The sequence below is a fragment of the Odontesthes bonariensis genome, chromosome 13 (assembly GCF_027942865.1).
Source record: "Odontesthes bonariensis isolate fOdoBon6 chromosome 13, fOdoBon6.hap1, whole genome shotgun sequence".
In the NCBI taxonomy this organism is placed as follows: Eukaryota; Metazoa; Chordata; class Actinopteri; order Atheriniformes; family Atherinopsidae; genus Odontesthes; species Odontesthes bonariensis.
Window position 1 is genome coordinate 7,790,897 of NC_134518.1, and position 9,770 is coordinate 7,800,666.

The 9,770-nt window shown below is 41.0% G+C and overlaps 1 long non-coding RNA gene across 1 annotated transcript; it reads left to right on the top strand.

Moving 5' to 3' along the window:
• Positions 1 to 6,065: 6,065 nt before the first annotated feature.
• Positions 6,066 to 7,025, top strand: LOC142397134 (uncharacterized). The gene is made up of 3 exons (XR_012772679.1): positions 6,066 to 6,152; positions 6,234 to 6,298; positions 6,845 to 7,025. It is a non-coding gene; the product is annotated as an uncharacterized LOC142397134 (long non-coding RNA).
• Positions 7,026 to 9,770: the final 2,745 nt, after the last annotated feature.

Sequence of the window (9,770 nt, forward strand, 5' to 3'; positions counted from 1 at the left end):
GTCAATTTTATTCAAAAAACGAAGTCTGCAACCCGGGCGTTTATGCGAGAACTGGTATCAGAGCCATCCATGGTTAACTGGGAATCCTCTTGCTAATTGATTACACTGTTGGTTGTTTTGTATAGTAAACACAACACACAATGTTTATTTTCTTCCTTCAAACGTCATTATAAGTCACCATTTTAGGGTGTATTTAAAAAAGTAATCTTACCGGAGGGCGTGCCCCCCTAGTAGGGCTGGGTTTATGTATTTATGCTTACCACTACTGTCAAACCCCCTGCCGCCACTGATGTGCATGCAGTGTGAAACCACTAGTCGGTAAGTGAAGATGGCCGACTTGCATTTAACACCTTAACTATGACTAAGAGACATATATCATATTCTTACAGGCAAAAACGAAAGACCTTTTCAGCACTCTTTGCGGATGGGCTGTCCTGTGGTCATTAAGATCCACTTTGATAAAAAAGTCAACAAGCTGGTTGTCACCAATGTGGTTGAAGAACACAACCATCCTGTATCTGCTGAGCTGTTTGCAAAGTATGCCCACAACAGACGACCAAATGTGAAGGAAAGAGAAGAAATTGAGAAGCAGTTGGAGTTGAAGGTAAGTGTGATTTTAATGTGTTTTTAGGTTTGTGGGTGTAAGGACTAGGGTGTCATACGCTTGCCACTATGCTAATTATGTTAATTTGACATTGCCAGGTCAGTGCTCCCATACTGAAAGCAGTGGTCAAAAACAGATACGGAAAAGAAATGAAATTGAAAGATCTGCATAACATTAGGCAGAAAATAAAAAGCAAAAATAACCTCTCAGATGCCGATCAGATTGTGAATACAGTAAAAGACTTGAAAGCCAGAGGGGACAGTGCAGATATTGTTGCAGATGAGGAAGGAAACATCCAGATGATTTATATCCAGACATTGAGAATGAAACAAACTTTCAAACAAAATCCTGACATCATCTTTATGGATGCCATGTACAGAACAAACAAACAAGGCTATACCCTGCAATGCCTTGCAGCAATGAATGACCAAGGTTGTGGAGAGCCAGTGGCTTATGCCTTCCTTCGTTCCGAAAATAAAAAAAGCCTCTCTCAAATGTGTGACCTATTCAAGCAGCAAAACAGTGATTGGGAAAGGATAAAAATGTTTATGGTAGACAAAGACAAGACTCAGATCAAAGTTCTTCGGAAGAATTTTGAAGCTGCAAACGTCTTGCTATGCTCTTTCCCTGTTGTCAAACACTGGAAAAAAAAAATTGCTGAGTTGGTACTACCAACGTCAGAAAAAAAAGAACTACTGACCTTGCTGAGATCTATTCTGTACAGCGGTACAGATGCACAGTATCTGAAAGCTCTTGAACATTTCAAATGTGAGTGCAAAGATGAAAGATTTCTCAACTACTTCATGACACATTGGGATGCTGAGAAACCAGCTTGGGCACACATGTTCAGAAGTACTTCAGCCACTATGGGCACTAATACCAACAACATCATTGAGAGTCACTTTTCAAAAGTGAAGAAGGTCCTGCATCATAACCTGTCCATTTCCGAAGCCCTCAGAGATCTTATTTCATTCAATGAAATACAAGCGAGCGAAAGAAATTTTCAGGAACATTGTGAAGCAACGAGTCACTTCAATTACGCCTGTACAAATTCAAAAACAGCTGTGGAGCTGTCTGACATCGTTACGAACAAGGCGTACAGAATGGTAATTGAAGAGCAAACTAAGTTGGAAAGTGGTTGCTTCACCATTGAGGAGGAGGAGGAGGAATGGTACTCTGTCAAACAAGAAGGGAAACATGGTTGCAAGACGTATATGGTCAACCTAAGCATGACAAACTGTTCCTGCTCTTTTTCGATTTCATATGGATTGCCCTGTGCCCATATTCTTTACTGTAGGGAATGCAAAGGTGCTGGTGGAATAGACCCATCGAACATACATCCGAGATGGATAAAGCACACTGAGGATGTTCTAGAAAATGTCCTAAATAATGACTCAAGACCATTCAAATTAATTACAGTTCCCAAATCTAAAGACAGTGGCAATGACAGATTTAACACAGTTCACCAGGTTGCAATGGAGGTTGCATCCTTTATTGCCATTTGTGGAGGTCAAGAATATTTACATCATCTGCAAACATTAAAGAATTTGCTTACTTCCTGGAATTTAAATAACCAAATACTAGTGCTTGAGACGGTACCTGATGACCAATTCATCAATGAAGACACGTGCAGTCCAACAACACCTATGACAACCTGTGATAACCAGTTGAATGGTGAAACAAATTGTCAGCCAACTGAAGTCAGCTCTGGAGTCAAAATAACTCCAGTGAAAAGTAGGCGTGGAAGGCCGAAAAAACAAAGAAACTTCAGTTTCAACACAAAGGGTCAGTTATCTATTATGTTCATAAAAAAGTAATAGAAAAGACTATAGTAGCCAGGGAGGATGGTCAAATATGATTTCAATAACAATTTTACTCGTATTCTAGCCAAGAGACGTCATGATGAATCCCCTGTCGTCTCCAATGATGAACAATGCAAAGGTAACTCTGGCCTACAACTAACACCAATGAAAAGTAGAGGTAGAAGGTAAAAAAAAAACAATGAAACTTCCCTTTAAAGAGTAAATGTCAGCATAGGCGCCGTCTGCGTGGGTGCTTCGGAGCCCGGGCACCCACGGGGATTAATGAGCACCCACGGAAAAATCCGAGCATTGAAGTGACACAATCAACCATTATATAGTATAGCTCGTCAGGTGTCTAGAAGCTCAATTGCGCAATTGCGTTTTCCAACCGGCGGGGAATTTTTCTTGGTCGGGGCAAAACCGGGCTTTCCAAAGCCATGTCATCTGCTGCTGCTGTAGTGTTTTCCCAAAATTCACCGAATCCTTCCCGAATAGCCTTCAGATCGCCTCTCAGTGTGTCAATCATTTCTCTTGCGCTCTGTGTGTGTAGCTGGCGCTTTTGGAGAGCGGCGTTGACCGCCTCCACCCGAAAGAAGAAAGTGAGCATGAGCCGCAAAGAAAAAAAAGTTCCAAACTTCTGCAAGTGCACGAGCAGGCCACTGGCTTTACCCCCTGCATCACCTTTTTCATTTGCGCTCAAGTCCTCTAGAAAGTCCATCAAACCACTGTAGTTTGCAGCAATGGATTGTAAAGAGGCCGCCTTCACAGTCCAGCGAGTGGGGCAGAGAGGTCTCAGCGATGGTGCGTCTGTACCCTGAAACTCCTTGAACCAAGCGAGTCGTTTTGGTGAATTTCTGATCAGTGTGATCAACTCGCGGATGAGGGACATGAAGTTTCTACATGTAGGGATGCTTTGGACGACGTCATATACCATTAAATTCAGCAAATGTGCGGTGCAATGCACATACTGCACCCGGGGCTCCTGCTCCAGCACGCGTGCATTTTAAGAAGACGTACTATGTATGACCAATAAAGAAGTATAAGAATCTGAGTGGATGCGGTCTCCGAGTCGTGAGTATAAGTTTCAGTACTAGTTTCAGTTTGTATAAATATATTTTCAGTTCAATTCAGTGCATGTTGTGATTATGTCATCGGTTTTTAAGTCGCTTTGTAGAAAAGCGTTTGCCAACTGTAATGTAGGCTTAATTCCATTATCAATTTCAATTCAAATATAGGCTATTTTATTGTAAAATATTGATGTGACATCCGCAGGGAAAATAAATAGGATACATTTATTACACATACAAATAAAGTGACCAACTCATGAAACGGTTATATTATTGGAAAGCAAGGTTTTATGCAAACGGGTCTTTCTGTGGGTCGCGACCCCCAGTTGGGAACCACGAGCACCCATAAACATAAGTCGGCGCCCCTGAATGTCAGCTGTTATGTATTGTGTTAGGCATAGAAAAGACAGCAGGGAATATGGTTAAATATGATTTAACTCACTATGCTGTAAGTTTTTAAGAATCAATTTTACTCTTATTCTAGCCAAGAGACGTTGTTGTGATGAATCCCCAACCAAACCCCCGAAAGTCGGCTCCAGTGATGACCAAAGCAAAGGTAACTTCACTACAAACTAGAAAAGCACTCAGAGAGCGCAGACCTCCACCAAGCGGAAACATAACCGCCTCCTGGATCGAGACGGTTTTACGGATGACTCCCAAAACTTAATGGTTTCTTCCTTGGGTCATTTCAGATCTTTCCTGAAAATTTCATCGAAATCCATCCATAACTTTGAGTTATCTTGCTAACAAACAGACATACAAACAAACCCAGATGAACACATAACCTCCTTGGCAGAGGTAATAACACCAGTGAGCGAAAATAGACATGGGTGTAGCGTCTTGTCATTGTCATTTCTTTCTGCTTTTACTCTGTATCCTAGCACCTCGTTCTAACGAATCCCCTACCAGTCCCTTGCCATCACCTTGCCACCACCGTGAAAGCTTCAGTGTGGGTGGAATCACTGTACATAAAGTGGACCTTGAGACTCTTGCACCTGGAGCATGGCTCAATGATAATGTGAGTGATTTTTTGTTGTAATTCTATTATGGCAATGAGATTGTATTTATCACACATTTTATTGTCTTTGTGTGTTATGGAACGTCCAATGAATCATGTTTTTCAATACTAAATATAACTGAAGTTTTTACCCATTTTAATATCTCATTTTGTAATCTGTTACACTAAGGGGGGGGGGGGGGGGGTTAGATCGTACAGGCATATCTCGGATTCCTGTCAGAGGAATCTCCAAAAAAGGTCTTTGTTCTCCAGTGCGCTGTTGTGAACTTCTGGGTACAGGGCAAATAGACTACGTGGGACTACAAAAAGGTCAATAAAACAATTGCACAATAACTTAGCCAGACTTAATACTGTTGTTGTGTCCTTACTGAGACTATTTTGTTTGTTTTGGTGAGTAGGTGTGTTTTGAGGAATATGAATGGCTCCTTCTGCCGGTATGCAGACATGGACACTGGTTCCTCGTGGCAGCTGGAGTTCAACTCCGACAGATTTACATCTTGGACTCCATACCGAGTGTCGCAAGGGAGCGACAATACTTCTTACACTGGCAGTATGTTTACTCATCAAATATTTACCGCCATGTATTAGAAAATCAAACTTAAACTTAAAGTTGTATCAGCAATCCTGGGGGGTATTCCTAGAAGCTGGCTTAGCGGAAAGCCTGGCTTATTTCGCTACTTCTGGCTAAATTTAGCGAGAGTTCCGTTCCATAAACGTGGCTTATTTGAATGCCCGCTGAGTAACCATGGTAATTTATGCTGCTGAACTAGCCTGGTCCCGGGCAGGCTAAAGTTGAAGCTTAGCTTAGCTGCAACTCAAAAAATGTCCGACCGGCTGAAACAGACTCCCGAAAGAAATGTTCACCTAGAATTCTGCACTCCCGCAACTCATGTCTTGTCTAAAAAACGAAACAAAAACTGTGGTTATCATATCACCACTTTCACTGTCTCGAAAAATCAATCAGTCGGTGCCAGTGCAACTAAAGAAACGCAACTATACACACGTATTGAGCATGAAATTAAATGAGAGAGAACATGGTATTCATTAAAACTAATCAATACCTAACAAACATCCGATCTACACCCACGTAGGACCAGACTCAGAAAAATGGGGGACAGGTAATAATGTTAATGATACAAATTATTGAAAGCTCCTTTCAAAACAGTCAAGGATTGTACAAACAAGACATTAGATAAAAAATCATGCCATATTAAAAATACACAGAACGGAGCAATCAATGGAGGTAAGCAAAGTTAAACGGATGGGTTTTGAGTTAAGACTTGAAAAGAGGGAGAGTGTCAGTATTGTGAATGTCGGGGGGGGGTTTGTCCTCTCAGACTGCTGCTGCACATTTACACAGGGCCGGCCCGAGGCATAAGCGAACTATGCGGTGGCTTGGGGCCCCCAAACTTTCATGGGGGCCCCCCGGGAGGACTCCCTACAGGGTGAGCACCGACCGCGATGAAGAACGCCATCTGTATCTGACTTCTCAGTGACCTATATTTTTCAACCGAGTGATTCATCCTGTCTACACAATCTTTGTTTTCCCCCATGCTCTGCGTACCGGTCACGTGACCGTAGCCAGCCAATTAGCTGGCTTTATTACCGTCAATCTGGAAGTGCCGGGAAATACGAGAGAAGCCTTGATTCGTTTGCTGCAGGTACGGCTATTAACTTGTTTTACTTTGTTCTTCGCCTTTATTGAGCACTGATCTCTTATACTATGCATTACCTAATCGTAGGAGCCGAGCTACCATGTCCCAAAGTGCTGTATAGGAGTGTTGGTTTAACAAAACGCGTGGAATTGGTAAGCTTTGCATTTGTTTGCATCTTAGTTTAGCATTAGCCGCTCCCTGTGTTTTAATGGGTCCGGTTAGCATTGTTAACACTTATGCCAACTTTCTACACTTGTTTTTGCACTTATTATGATCTAAACTTAATCCCGATCATGTTGATTTGGACAATACATCGATCTAATACTGTTTAACTATTTCTAGGTACATCTGGCATTTTTAGCCTTAACATTGTGTCATATTGACTGTTTCCAAGCATTAGCACTTTAGATGCTGTCTGCTATCAAACTTTTAAATGTATTGAATGTGTATTAGCACTATGCACTTTCTAATTGAATGTAAATGATTTTATTAAGCATTTAGTCAATGTCTTAATTTAATGCAGAATCTTATGTGCAATAGTAATTTATACAAATTATTTATTACATTATGACTTGCATATTGACTAACTTTATTTTGTGTACACATGGATTGATTATGATAGATTACAAGTTATTTATTATTGTAATTTATATATAGACAGACAATTTGTATTGAGTGGTTCTGTTTCTATTATACAGACCAGGTCCCTGATGGCGAGCTAAAAGAAACCTGAACTAGCCTCTGAGCTCAACCGACTTGCACCTACCTCCATGGGCTGGTAGGAGGCTCTTGCAGCAAACTTGTCCCCTCTCACACCTTACACTCCGTTCTACAGCCCCAACACACAAACACACACTTCCCTCACGAACCCTTCCCTTGATTTTGGGGCTCGTATGAACTGTTTTGCTCATTCAGAGCTGTGCAAAGGCTGGACTTTTTGGCATGTGGTTTCACGCCACAGCCACATGTTGTTGAACATTTACACCATTATTTCATTCGCAATTATATGTTGGATCTTGTTTTGTCTAGTGAACTGATTGTCTATCCCGAATGGTCATTTCATTCATTTACGCAATTATTCTAAATGTTTAATGTTGTTTGTCTTGTGTTGTCTCAATACATGGTACCTTTTTATTTTGCAACCCGTCTCCAGTCTCCGTCTCCTCTCTCCTAGAGTAGAATCTAACCTTCTGATACTAGCCTGTGTATACATATCAGCCATACGTTATTAATACAATACATATTTTACTAGCGTATATGCTACACATAGTTTTCAGAAAAGCATTGTTCATTGCACTTGTTAAAATGCTGTTCTGTTGTGCAACTCGATTGATTTTGTGACATTACCTTATCTATTTGTTTTAAGCATTTTATTTATTTTTATTTTAACTATTATTATGCAACAACACAATGTCAATGTCATTTGGGTTATTTAAGTTGTGAGAAATTGCACATTTTGCACATTTGTTGTGAATTTAAAAGAAATTAAACGGGTAAACGTTTAAATACAGTGTCTTGTCTGCTGATTTTTACTTTCAAATGGTGAAATTAATATGCCACGCATGTTCACTCCAGTGTACATTTTTGTTTTAGTCAATTCCACAAGTAAGATTAAAACCAGTCAGAATGACACTGGTATGTTTTAAGCAATGAAGCATAAGGCATTATGCATGAACCATTATGGTAATGAAAGTGGATATGTTACACGCATTGTGTAGCCTATAGGATGACACATCTGATGATGATATGGGGGCCCCCTAATGAAATTTTGCTTAGGGCCCCATAAAGGCTTGGGCCGGCCCTGCATTTACAGTAGCCGATAATGTAAAACAACCTACTGGCTGAAGTATTTGCATTAAGTTCATCATCTCCCTCAGGCTTCCCTAATGTTATCGGTACACTACACTGTACCCATGTACGCAAGGCAAGGCAATTTGTAGATCACAATTCGTACACAAGGCAATTCAAAGTGCTTTACAGCTACATAAAATCACAAGAAGGCAATAAAATCATTCCAAAAAACAAAAAAATCATTAATTATTTAATTTAAAAGTGAAGAGTGCAGATAAATACTTTCAGGTGTCATATGCACATCTAAATAGAACTGTTTTCAGTCTGGATTTAAACATTGTCACATTGTCCAGGCCCCTGCTGGACCCGTGGAGGCTGACTATGTAAACCGAACATTTTTCCATATCCTAAATGTTCAGGTACACTTGGGGATAATTGTCCATAGACTCTGAACTGGAATTCTCATTTTGAAAAACACCACATCAACCCCTTTGAGTAATGCTGAGCAATGTTACATTTATGCCCTGTGAAACCTCATCTTTAACCCATATCCTCCGAGCATACAGATGATCTGTGATGGAGGTCATTTCATTTCCAACACTGAGGTTAAATATCCGGGATCAGTTCATGATTCTAGGCTCTTCCGAGCATCCTCACTGGCACAGAGGTTTGCACAAGGCGCAAGAATTTTACTTACCTGAAGGAGTGTACTTTTGAAGTAAGGTGTAGCATAGGGAGAATTTTGGTAATGTAATGAGAGGTCAGGTGTTAAGAGGTCATCTTAAGGAATTTAAAGTGCTCGTCATACTTTATTATAGATAGCCATATAAGGCACATATTGCATCAAATTGCCTAAAGTCTTAACACATGTATATCCATCCAACATTTCTCTTATTCTGCAGGAGAGTTCAATGGTGTCCTGCTTGGGGACAGAGGCTATGCATGCTGGCCGTACCTCCTCACGCCATATCCTGATCCAGGAACAAGGGCGGAGAGGGCATTCCACCATGCACATGCTGAAACAAGGGCACGGATAGAAATTACCTTTGGCCAATTTAAATACAGGTTCATTGCTTAAAGTTCTCAGGCACCATGGCTGTGTAGTATATGGGAGAGGATCGCCGTGCCGAGGTAGAAATGAGTGATGAAGGAGTCTGCTGACACGAACTTAATCGAACCAAGAAATCTTTGTCTGTCGTCATGTCCGTCTCAAATTTACAGAAAAGATGCATCTTTCTGGAGAAAGTCTGTGTCCAATAGCCCTATGAAATCCTCTCTGCCTTGTAGAGAGAAGAGCAAGCCTTTTCAAGGGATTCACTCCCCAGCCTCTGTCATGTCCGGGCATCTAGCCAAGAGATATGGTCTGACTTTAAGGATGTCTCCTATCCAATCTACCTTATTTGGTCATGTTAAGTGTTTATTTTCCAGTGTATCTCAGTGCCTTGCACGGAGACGCGCGGGGGGCGCACGCAACAATTATGCACTTGATGAAACTAACCAGCTGTGTACTCAAATGAACTCAGTAAGGCCTGTTCCTCCATTTTGCCTGTGGGTCCATACACCTCAGCTGACTTCTGACAGAGCCATCTTAAATTAATAGTATACTTCATATTTTATACATTTTGTCTTGTGGACAACTTTTCAGGCTCAAGTCTTTTCTTCGTTGAGTTCTAGTGCCTGAAAGGACTCAGTTTCTCCTGACACAGTGAGGGACCTGTACAGGGACACATATTTCCTTTGATCCTTATTGTTGTGATCTTTGAGTTAGAACTTATTTTCATAATTTAGCATTGACACAGTAGCAGTTTAAGTCAGAGCAAGTGTAAGAAGGCT